We start from the raw sequence: 7577 nt of genomic DNA, 5'->3' as shown, positions 1-7577 counted from the left end.
TTGATTGAAGTTTATTGACTACGGAATATGTATGAACAATTTTATAGTTTACAACTTACCCGGAAAGTGAAAGAGAAACGGAAGTCAAAAGTCCTAAAGCAAGCAAAGTCAACTATCAAGTTTTGTACCTTTAACGAATACGCAAAAACTGAAGGGTTTGATGATGGCCAGAGGTAAGTGACGGCTGGAGGAGGTGTATTAGGGTTATATAAAGTTTACAGCAGATATCTAAGTGTTGTTTATAAGTTTAATTAAACTCAAGAACTTGAATTTAGGTTCATATACTTTTATGTAGGGGTGCAAAGGAGCTGAGTCGAGCCCGAGCTCGACTCGTTTAACTTACACAAATCTCGTGCTTGGCTCGTTTAACTTACACAGAGCTCGAGCTCGGCTCATTTCGAGCTATGTTTTCAAATCTCGAGATCGGCTCGAGGGTATATTTAGTCTAAGGCTAAAAGAAAAAGAAAAAGAAAAATGAAAAATGCACGAAAGAATCAATAATCAAATTGACGCGTGTAACAAGTCCATTTTAATAAGGTACCCGACTATGGCTGTAAAAGTTGAGAAAAATTTTATAAGATAGTTAGGGTTATATGAGTCCGTTTTAAGATAGCAAGGTTATGAAATCAATTTTTATAAGATAGTAAGGTTATGAAATCAATTTTTATACGTACCAGTACCAAAGTAACAACCTTTTTAATTCAGTTTTAATCTCTTGTTTTTTTATGAAATCAATTTCCTTTAATAATGATACGTACCAGCAGCAAATTAGTTTTAATTTCTTGAGCTTGGGCTCGAGCTCGTTGATTAAACGAGCTTACTTTATGCTTGAGCTCGGGCTCGGGCTCGGGCTCGTTTATTAAACGAGCTTACTTATATATATAAACTTATGTATATAGTGGATTAGGATCCACTATACTATATGAATTGCTAGTTATACATAGAACTTGATTCTTAACAAAATAACAGTAATGACAACCGATAAAAGTTGGATTCAAATTTGAGATCGGACGTCCTCGGAGTTTTTAAAAGGTCTTGAAAACTTTATTAACGTGGCCAAAAACCATATCGCAATTGATGGGAAAACGTATTGCCCTTGTAAAAAATGTGGCAATGCATACCGGGAAGCCTTAAAGACGATTCATGCCCACATACATGACCGTGGATTTCTACAAGCATATCAGACATGGATTTATCATGGTGAAGAATATCATGGTGCTTTGGATGTAAAGGAGCTATGGGCTTCAAAACCACGTACTCCAGCGCCAAATAACGAAATGTTTGATGCAATTGATGATGTTATGGATGAAGAAAATATAGATGAAGATGAAACTGCATCTGACCCGGAATTTGATGCATTGTTTGAGGAGCTCAATACTGAATTATACCCCAGTTGTAGTCATATGTTGTCCTTAAACTTTCTAGCAAAAATGATGCATATTAAAGTTATCAACAATTGGACGAATAGTTCATTTGACCAAATTTTAGAGCTTTTAAGGGTTGCATTTCCGAAAGCTCTCGTTCCGATATCATACTATGAAGCTAAAAAGAAGTTGAAAAAGATTGGATTAGGATATCAATCAATCCATGCTTGTATTAATGACTATGCTCTGTTTTGGAAGGAGAATGAATTATTGCAAAACTTTCCGGTTTGTAGTGAGAGTAGATGGGCTGATAAAAACCCAAATGGGAAGAAAGTACCACAGAAAGTGTTGCGCTACTTTCCAATAACTTCCCGGCTTCGACGAAGGTATAGTTCTAGATTCACGGAAAAAGAAATGATATGGCATAATAGTGGATGCTCAACGGATGGTATGATGCGTTATCCGGTTGATAGAAAGGCTTGGCAAGATTTTGATAAAAGATATCCTGATTTTGCCAAAGAACCCAGAAATGGTCGCTTGGGTTTGGCTGCTGATGGCTTTAATCCGTTCAGTAATATGAATTTGTCTTACAGTATGTGGCTGGTAGTGTTGACAACGTACAATACTCCACCGTGGTTATGTATGAAAGAGTCTTCTTTCATACGGACCTTACTAATTCCTGGTCCTAAATCACCTGGAAAGGACATTAATGTATGAAAGAGTCTTCTTTAGCCACACAAGCTCAACAAGTGTTCTATCTTCAAGATCCTTCTAAAATCTCCGACAACTGGAAGATTGTGGAACACGTTCACCATAGAAAACTTTGGGATCATCCAAGTATTGGTGTTGTTAATGAGATAGATGTCTTGCATGACAATCAATCATCTGATTATAACTTGGTTGTTGACCCGATGGTTGAAGTTGATGAATCAAGTTCATGAGTGTTACAAGACACTCAATCATCTCATTGCAAATTGGTTGTCGACTTAGGCTACTTGCCCATGAGGACTCAATCATCTTCAGATTCCAACCCACCCGTTGCGGATGATGAAAGTTTTCTTGATCCTGATGAATACGATGAAGATACATACAATTCAGACGAGGAAGACCAAGATGATGATAATGACGATAGTAATAATTACCATAGTGACAATGACAATAGTGACAATGACGAAAGCGATGAGGATAGTGATTATTCCAATTAATTGTATGATAAGGTCTTTATATTTAATGTTCGAATATTCTATAACTAGTTAATATATATGCATAAATATATATATATATATACACACACGCACGCATATACATGTATTTACTTATTAAACTTTTGTATTTGTTGAAGGAATGTCGACGTCTATTGCGAGGTCACATGGTGGGGATAATGGGGGTGAACCTCCCCGTAGGAATTCCGATAGGATCCCTAACACTTGCGAGGCTTGTAAGTTTTCTGTTTAGTTAATTTAATGTCTTTATATTAAATATTTGTGGCCATTTGCTAACTTTTTCAATTTCTTTAACTAATGTAGCACAAACCAAGAAACGCTCAAAAGGGAAAAGCCTTAACTTATTTAAAAAGTTTAAAGACAACAACGAACAAAAACTACCGATTGAGTTTGATGATGAAGAGCATCAGTATAGGTTTATTGGAGAGAACCAGTCAAAGATTGTAAGGCTGATTTCTGGCCAGGTTGATAAGCATGTTCCAAAGCACTACTTTTCTTGGAAACAAGTTCCCGATCGTTATAAACGAAAGATATATCCGGTTATTTGGGTAATTATATGCAATGCAATTTTTTTCTAGTTACTTTTTAAATATTTACTAACTGCTTTCTTTTGCAGAATTATTTCAAACTTGATGAATTAAGAGAGACTGAACATTGGTAGGAATTAAGGCGGGAATTGAAGCAGAATGCAGAAGAAGTTACAAGGACTGGAAAAGTAACCTGAAGACGCATTTTTTAAATGTTGGAGGTAAACAAGATCCTTAAGCGGCAAAGAAGCGGAAACCAAGTCACCTTACTCCTGATGATTGGGCGAAAGTAGTTGATATGTTCTCAGATCCCGGTTACCAGAAGCGTTGCGAGCAAAATAAGAAAAATCGAGCTAAACAACCTGAAGAGGTAGGTCCCAGCAGAGCCCAGTTGGACCCGCAAGACTCACCTTAAACAGGGACATCTGCGCAGAGACCAACTGGATCCGCAGGACCAACCATGCTCAGAGACGTGACGTCCTTACGCGCAGTACGCAAGCTGGTCCCGCAGGAAATGCCTCCCAATGGTGAAGGACTCCGCCTGTCCCCGCAGCCTCGGATACAAGCCATTAGGGAAGGCCACCCGCGCAGCATGGCTACACGCACAAGGCACTTAGCTCTCGATCATTCAGTGTCACCTGAAGGAATGAGCCAAGCCGGGAGCAATCCCGCACAGAGGCGGGAGAGGGAATACTCCCGCCCAAATAAGCCAGTCCGTATACTGAAGGATCTTTTACTGTACCTGACGAGGTATGGGCGAAAGATCTGATCAGAGATACGACAGCTCACTGATACAGTATGGCGAGCAGCATGCTCCTGTACTGTATCACTATTAGCCGCTGCCTACTCACCAACTACTGCCATACCACGTGCGTAGCCGTCAGTTGGTGGAACAGGAATAGTATACAGCAGGCCTGGTCACTATCAGCCACTACCTACCCACCAACTACCAGCAGGGCACGTGCGTAGGCTACTGTTGGTGGAACAGGAACACTGTTGCAGCCGGCCATACCTCTTTGGAAACCTACCTTCGGCTATAAATACCACAAATGGTATGACCATCTCATCTTATCATACATTATCACATTACCATCATAATATACCTGATATCTGCTCTAGCAATCTCTTAATATACTTTTATATTTAAAGAGCAATCTAGTCTGATTCTCACGCCGGAGGGTGGTCACAAGGAGGAACCCCCCCCCCCCTTCTCAGTGACGAGCTCACGGTGTCTGTTTTGCAGGTTATCAGAAGAACCATCTTCCAAGGGTCTAACCCCTCGTGGGAAACATCTCTCCAACCCCCAGGTTACCAGTAATCTGTCCGGGGTCCGGTTAGTGTTTCTTCACAACCCTATACTAGTTCGCAAGGGAGTCAGTCTTTGGCGCAAAAGAGATACATTAATGTAATATCACATTTCCATTATTATTATTATTATTATCCAAACGAAATCTCTTTAATAATGTTTTTTTTGTTTATAGAGTAAAAAAATAGGAAAACCAGGACACATTGATGTTTGGTACGATGCGCACTGCAAGAATGGGGTTTGGGTGAACAAGCAGGCCGAAAACAATTGGGTAATAACCTGAACCCACTTTAATACACATAATATATAATATACAATATTTTCAGACCTGGACCGGACATTGACCCGGACACCTTACCGGGTCAAAGGTCGGACTGAACATTGACCCGGTTTCTGCCTGGGTTCGGGTCCCGTACGTCACATCATCGGTTCCGGTCGGACTGCGAACCGACAAATCTGGTCGGGTTATTAGAAAACAGGGTATATAGCATATTATTATTTTATATTATATATATATATATTTGAGTGCATCAGGCTGAATATATATATATATATATATATATATATATATATGAGTGCATTAGAAAACGGATATATAGCATATTATTATTTTACCGGTTTAATCGGCGGTCGAGTCCGGTTTCTGCCTAGGTTCGAGTACCGTACGTTACATCACCGGTTCCTGTCGGACCGCGAACCGACAAATTTGGCAGGGTTATTAGAAAACGGGTATATAGTGTATTATTATTTATATTATATATATATATATATATATATATATATATAAGTGCATCAGGCTATATAATATAATATATATATATATGGAGAGGATTAAAAGAAAACTCACCTTTAGAGAGAAAACTAAAAAACTCCTAAAGAATTATTTTTAATTAAAAACAAAAAAATATTTTCTAAATTCTGTTTTAGCCATTATTCTTATATTTTCTTATATTTCACTCGATAAATATAAAAAAAATAAAAAAAACCCGCTGTAATGCACATACATATTACTGTGCGATACCGTTGTATTACACATGTGTATTACTATGTATTTTTGAGTTTAATAGTGTTTTATTGCATATATTCAATATTTATGTATTGTATATGTGTAGTAGTGTTGTATTATATGGAAAAAAATAATAATAAAATAAAAGTCGATGTGGTGCACATGTGCGTTAATGTTGTATTACACATACGTACTAATGTGTATTCGATGTGTGTATTAGTCTTATATTGCATATATACAATAGTGTGTATCAAATATGTGCAATAGTGTTGTATTCTATGCAATACAAACACTTTTGCATATATGCAATGCATACTATTACTCATGCGCACTATACCGACGAGGTTACCGACAAGTTTTTTTTTTTGAACCAATAACAACATATAAGAATAATGGAAAAAAAAACTTCAAAATTTTTTTTTTTAAAAAGTTAAAAATAGTTTTTAGAAGTTTTTAGGAGTTTTAAAGTTTTCTCTTTAAGAAAAGTTTTCACTAGAACCCACCCCTATATATATATATATAGAGAGAGAGAGAGAGAGTTTTATAACTTGTAATTTTGAAGATATGCTTTAGAGAGAACTTTTAATATATATATATATATATATATATATATATATATATATATATAGAGAGAGAGAGAGAGAGAGAGAGAGAGAGAGAAAAGGGTTTAAATAAGAATAAAGAGTTTCCTAGAAATAGTAGGAACCAATATATTTTTGACATTTGGCATTAAAACCTATGGTAAAAGAATAATTCTAGGAAACTATGTCGGTTTTTGGTAATTTTAAATCTCAACCCTTGGATCCCCTAATCTAATGGCCCATAATTATTCTTACCATTCCTAGGAAACATTGTCTTTTTACAATAACTTATCCCTATATATATATATATATATATATATATATATATATTATATATATGAGTGCATTAGTAAACGAGTGTATAGCATATTATTATTTTACTAGTTTAACCGGCCAAGTCCGGTTTTTGCCTGGGTTTGAGTCCTGTATACATTTATAGTTTCCGATTCTGCCTGGGTTCGAGTCCAGATTCTGCCTAGGTTGAGTCCGGAACCAAAACGTTAGTAACTGTTCGGTTTCAATTGCGAGCAATATATGTAATATAGATTCTGGTATCGTATGCATGTAATTTAGTTTCTGGTTTTATTTATTATTTATAGTAGAGAATGTTTAGTAAAAAAAACTAATGCAACTTTATTTGTATTGTTTTATGCAGTATAAAATTCAAGAAATTGCGAGCAATATGCGAGATGAAGCAAATGGCGAGGACATTGATGAGGTTGCGTGTTTGAAACAAGCATTAGGTGAACGGCGCGATCATGTTTGGGGTGTGGGTCGAATAATTAAAAGTGTCACCCCCGATTTTACTTCTACTTCTTATGTCCCGGCCTTGCAGTTTAATGAAATGCAACGAAAGTGGAAGAACAACAAAAGGTAAATCAAGAAATGCAAAATTAGTTAGCTCAATTACTTGCAATGACCAATAAACAATCGGGATCTTCAAGACACCATGATGAATCGGGATCTTCAAGGCAACATGATGAAGATGATGAACATGATGAAAGTGATTAGGTATGTACATTCATTTTAAAAAATTTGCATGACGTAAACATAATAGAAGTTTATTATAACTTTGTTTGTTTTATCTTATAGGTGGATAGTAGAAACTCGCCACAAACTCGCCACGGGAGATTATCGTTTATGTTTTGTATAAGATTATGGTAGAATGTGGCATGTATTAGGACTAATACTTTGATACTCATGGTAGTTTAGGTTGTGGCGTGTATTAGAATTAATATTTTGATACTCTTGGTAGTATAGGATGTGGCATGTATTAGGACCCTTTTATATGTTATTTTGCAGTCTTGTGTGTTTTATTGTTGAGTTGAAAAACTGGAAAATTTAAATATAAAAAAAATATTTGAAAATTTTGCTGAACCTATATCGACGACTTTTCGTCGATATAAGTTATTTTAGAAAAAAAAAACTTTTTGTTTTTAAAAATAATCTATATCGACAACTTTTCGTTGATATAAGAAAATATTTTTTGTTTTAAAAAATACCCTATACCAGCGAAATGTCGTCGATATAGGTTTTTTAATAAGATTTAAATCTTTTTTTAAAAATTAGG

The 7577-nt window shown here is 36.0% G+C and overlaps 2 long non-coding RNA genes across 2 annotated transcripts; both read left to right on the top strand.

The window, feature by feature from the left end:
• Positions 1-2710: 2710 nt before the first annotated feature.
• Positions 2711-3471, top strand: LOC143546549 (uncharacterized). The gene is made up of 3 exons (XR_013137606.1): positions 2711-2802; positions 2891-3135; positions 3204-3471. It is a non-coding gene; the product is annotated as an uncharacterized LOC143546549 (long non-coding RNA).
• A 996-nt stretch (positions 3472-4467) lies between these two features.
• On the top strand, positions 4468-6775 carry LOC143546550 (uncharacterized). The gene is made up of 3 exons (XR_013137607.1): positions 4468-4519; positions 4596-4691; positions 6663-6775. It is a non-coding gene; the product is annotated as an uncharacterized LOC143546550 (long non-coding RNA).
• The last annotated feature ends 802 nt before the right edge of the window (positions 6776-7577 follow it).

This window comes from Bidens hawaiensis, unplaced genomic scaffold (genome assembly GCF_021521415.1).
Source record: "Bidens hawaiensis isolate Kalapana, Puna unplaced genomic scaffold, B.hawaiensis_p1.1 tig00014403_1, whole genome shotgun sequence".
Taxonomy (NCBI): Eukaryota; Viridiplantae; Streptophyta; class Magnoliopsida; order Asterales; family Asteraceae; genus Bidens; species Bidens hawaiensis.
Note: the sequence above shows the minus strand (reverse complement) of the source record. Positions and strands in the feature narration are given on the sequence as shown.